Here is a 5,117-nt window from a genome sequence, read left to right as displayed (position 1 = left end):
TGGCCCTCCAGACTCTGAGGAGAAGAACCCATAATGAACACACAGCTCAGACAACCGGAAGCTCCTCAAACCCCACTCACTTTCTCCCAAGGCACTGAAATCCCAGGACACACTTGTCAAAAGATGAAGGATCATTGCCCCAAGTGGTTTGGAATGTTCTTCCATTTCAGAGAAGGATAAATACTTGTTTGTCAAGGGGAGAATGTTGTCTGGAATCGTGGCTAGTATAATTTACGACACTGCATTTTCCTAATTGCTTATAAAATGTATTCTACCATCCTGTGCAAATAACGTCGAGACTTGCAGTCATGAAGTGTGTGTAATCAACAGATGTCAGTTGTTCTCCACTTAAGCAACTTAGAAACAACCAAAATGAATTAGGATTATTGAATGCCAATGTGGAAAGCTAAGGTATTAAATATTTAACGCCCCGAACATAACGATGGAGTTGATTTTGTGTGCTTGTTAGTTGCGGCTTTATCATTTTGCATCAGTGATCCTGCGAATGTGTTCATTTTTCCACAAGGCTCATCGGGCGTTGCTATGGAGACAAGAACTGCTCTGACATATTCCCACTGGCCCTGTTTGCCGGCTTTTTCAGTAAACACTTAATTATGCGTTGCATTCTGCAATCAGTGTCGTTGGAGGGAAGTTCACTTAGCTGATCTCTGGATAAAGATGAGTTCCGCTCCTAAGCAGATGCTTTCATAAGTGTTGAGTGTGATTCTAATAAATGGAGCAAAATCAAGAAGCCTCCAAGAGAAAGACAAACAGATAAGAAGGCAAGGATTCAGTCTAATTGCTTCTGATTACCTACCTGTATGGGCTTCCCAGGTGGTGCCAGTGCCAGTGCATGAGACAGGTTCGATCCCTGGGTCGGGAAGATCCCCTGGAGGAGAACATGGCAGCCCACTCCAGTATTCTTACCTGGAGAATCCCATAGACAGAGGAGCCTGGAGGGCTACAGTCCATGAAGTCGCAAAGAGCTGGACATGACTGAGCATGCACATATGCATCTAACTCTATAAAAGCTTATCAAAGTCTTAGCTACAACTTCAACTCCATACTGAAACCTCTGACAGTTTGGGGAGGAGGGTGAGTTATTCTATACCATATAACCTAACCAGACAAATCAAACAAACAACAACAAATATAACTATATATTTGAAGGCTATTCTGTCTAGGAAGAGATATTATCAAAATACAAGATCCTTCTTTAGATCAAGAATTCTCAACATAAAAATAGACTTCTTAGGACTGTGACATTCCCCCTCCTTCCCTAAGTGTAAGCAGCATATTGTTTATGTGCGTATATGTGCATCTCTTGAAAGAAGGTCTATAACTTTTATCAGAAAGTCAGAAACTCATCAGACTAAGCAAGACAAAGAACCAATCGACTGTATTCCAGTGAAAAATACTACATCTCCTCCAGAGAAAGTGTGTTTACACTTTCCCACCATGTGCAATTACCAAAATGCAAGAAGCATTTCTGTGGCAAGGATCCCTCCCCGAGTCTGTCCTTTATCCAACTCTAGATTTTGATAGAGACATACTGGAATTCTCTCTCGTTTGAAGGAACAAATACAGTACTGGGTTAGAAGCTCCAAATAAAGAAGTCAGCTGATCCACACCCAGCATTCTGAGTTACAACAAAAGCTGTGTCCTACTGGACCCCTTAGTTTTATGAAAATGACCTAATTCAATGAATGAGATTTTATTTGACTGATTCTCGCAGGAATCAGGTTTCTATTCAATTTGCTTTTTACTAGGTCAGGCACTTCCTTCACACACTGCTATTGATACATATATATATATGTATATATATATATATATATATACACACATATATACATATATATATATACACACACACACAAATATATATATACACACTCTATTTTATGTCCTCCTTGTGATTTCAGTGTAGTTATTTGCACTGAAACTAGAAAAGGGAGACAAAGGTTCAGAGCAAAGCATAATTCAGACAGAACTGCCGATTCAAACTTGGGAATGAAAGAGACAAGCTAGGAACAGCCAGAAAGAAAGGACTCACACTTCACCTTCACTAAATGTCAACAACGTAAATGTGAGTATTTGTGCAGCCACTTGGCATGTGTAACACCACCTGAAAGCCACAGCTGTCTTTTATGATCTCTCAGGGTTCTGAGGGGGTGGTGGAACAGAGGGGACAGCTTGTCTCTTCTGCACAATGTCTAGGGCTTCCCTTGGTTTGACCCCATGGCTAAAGACTGGACCATTGGGACTGCCTAGCATCCTTCTTTATGCAAAGTCAGGGTCTCTCCATGTGCCTCCACCTAGGGTCACCTTAGCATGAGAATTTCAAAACAGTCAGACTTCTTGCCTGATGGCTCATGGCTCAAGTTCAAGTTTTCCAAAAGCCAGGACAGAAACTGCAAGGCTCCTTAGGACCTGGCCTCGTGAGTCCCAGAACATCATTCTGTTAGTCATGAAGATGCTCAGGCCTGCCCAGACTGAAGGAGAGGGGGCTTTGTCTCTACCTCTCAATGGAAACAGTAGCGGGGACTGTGTAACTACATTCAGCAGCTCAAAAGGCAGGGCAGATCTACAGGAACACTGTTAAGTCACTGTCCTAACTTTTGTACACACACGTGATGTCAATTACCTCTACTAGCCATCCTGTGGCCCCATATTACAGATATGAACACTGAGGCAGAGTAGGGATTCAACCCAGGACTGTCTGCAGATTCTGTACCATTGACTGCAACCCCTCCTGGTTCCACCAGCCTTTCCTCAAGTTACAAACACTGTAGCCTCCTCTGATTTCTTCTGCTCTCCTTGTAACATACTTGCTACTTGGATTTTACATGAAATACAGTGGAATTACCCATCTTCTTTTTTGGTACGTAGGAATTACCCATCTTCTTTTTTCGTACGTAGGCGTCTCCCCAAAGAGTTCACAGAATCACAAACTGGGAGAGTTTTGGGTTCTGAGAAGGGGAAACAAGGGTATGTAAGGGCCAGCATCTTGGCTGGGATCGCACAGAGACTGGAGAAGACAGAACTGGGTTCAGAGAAGGGGAGAAGCTTCTGGTTCCTGCTCCTGGCTCTGTCTGCTTGTCTGCAGTTCTTGGCACCATAGGCGAGGAAGACATTTTCCTCTAAACTTCTAGGTCCTTTGGCTGGTCTATTAATTAAATTGACCTGAGAGAGATTAGCAGGAGAAAAAACAAATTGAATTTCCTACATACAAGAGCTTCACATTGACAGTGAAGCTTACATGCCATCTTGAGCTAAGGAGAAGCAGGCAGGGGTCTGGGGCTTCAAAGGGAAGGAAGATAATTTACAAGAAGATTGGTAAACAGACTATTCTGAGTCTTGGCGCGAATAGACAGTGGGAACCAGAGAGGAATTTGAACGAATAGGCTTAGCTGAGGTCTCCCAGCCTCCTACACCAAGCCCATGCATTTGTAGTTGTCCTGGGTGACAGCTCTCTTCCTGAAACAGACTCTCTATCAAAATTCTTTATTTTTAAGAATTTTATTGAAGTATAGTTGATTTACAATGTTGTGTTAATTTCTGCTTTATAGCCAAGTGACTCAGTTACACATATATATACCCTTTCTCATAGTCTTTTCCATTATAGTTTATCACAGGATATTGAATATAGTTCCCTGTGCTGTACAGTTAAGTCCTATCCATTCTATATATAATAGTTTTTTTATTTTATACTAGAGTGTAATTGCTTTACAATGTTGTGCTAGTTGCAGATGTACAGCAAAGTGACTCAGTTATGCATGTACATATTCTTTTTCATACTCTTTTCCATCACAGTTTATCACGGGATATTGAATATGTGCTATACAGTAGGAACTTGTTGTTTATCCATTCCAAATATAATGTTGCTGTTGTTGTTGTTGTTCAGTTGCTCAGTCATGTCTGACTCTTTGTGACCCCATGGACTGCAGCACGCCAGGCTTCCCTGTCCTTTACCATCTCCTTGAGTTTCCTCAAACTCGTGTCCAGTGAGTCAGTGATGCCATCCAACCATCTCATCCTCTGACATCCCCTTATCCTCCTGCCTTCAATCATTCCCAGAATCCGAGTCTTTTCAAATGAGTCAGTTCTTCTCATCAAGCGGCCAAAGTATTGGAGCTTCAGCTTCAGCATCAGTCCTTCCAATGAATACTCAGGACTGATTCCCTTTAGGATTGACTGGTTGGATCTTCTTGTAGTCTAAGGGACTCTCAAGAGTCTTCTCCAACAAAAGCATCAATTCTTTGGAGCTCAGCCTTCTTTATGGTCCAGCTCTCACATCCATACATGACTAGGAAAACCATAGCTTTGACTATACAGACCTTTGTTGGCAAAGTAATGTCTCTGCTTTTTGATATGCTGTCTAAATTTATGACAGCTTTTCTTCCAAGGAGTAAGCGTCTTTTAATTTCATGGCCACATTCACCATTTGCAGTGATTTTGGAACCCAAGAAAATAGAGTCTGTCACTGGTTCCATTGTTTCCCCATCTATTTGTCATGAAGTGACGACAATACCATGTCATCGTGACCGGACGTCAAGTGATGACCAGATACCATGATGTCATTCCCTTCTCCAGGGGATCTTCCCAAAACAGGGATCAAACCCAGGTCTCCCGCATTGCAGGTGGATTCTTTACCGTCTGAGCCACCTGGGAAACCCTCTCTATGTAATGGGTTTTAATTTAATTTTTTTTTTTTTGTATTGGAGTATAGTTGATTTACAACATTGTATTACTTTCAGATGTACAGCAGAGTGACTCAGTTTCAGGCAGTTACAGAGGGAGATGAAAAGCTCTTCCTATGTCTTTAGGGCCTTGATTGACTCCTGCTCACAACAATCCACATGCCAAAGGGGCACATTGTGGGGAGGCTGGTTCTGACCCCTTCAGTGCACATGAGCCTCTAAATCAGGGATGACAGTGATGTTCCCTTCCCTGCTGTCTTGTCGAGGGCGGAACCTTGTCTAAGGGAGGATAATTTGCTCTCTAATGAGAGTACTTGAAGGGCATTTCTTTCACTTGCTTTGAGATTTCTGTCAATTTTTTCATCTAGTTCTAATCTAATAGAGGCAAAATCCATTTTCAGCTAATTACAGGAAATG

Source organism: Giraffa tippelskirchi, chromosome 7 (genome assembly GCF_054371585.1).
Source record: "Giraffa tippelskirchi isolate mGirTip1 chromosome 7, T2T-mGirTip1v1.2.pri, whole genome shotgun sequence".
NCBI classification, from domain to species: domain Eukaryota; kingdom Metazoa; phylum Chordata; class Mammalia; order Artiodactyla; family Giraffidae; genus Giraffa; species Giraffa tippelskirchi.
This window is presented reverse-complemented; position numbering follows the sequence as displayed.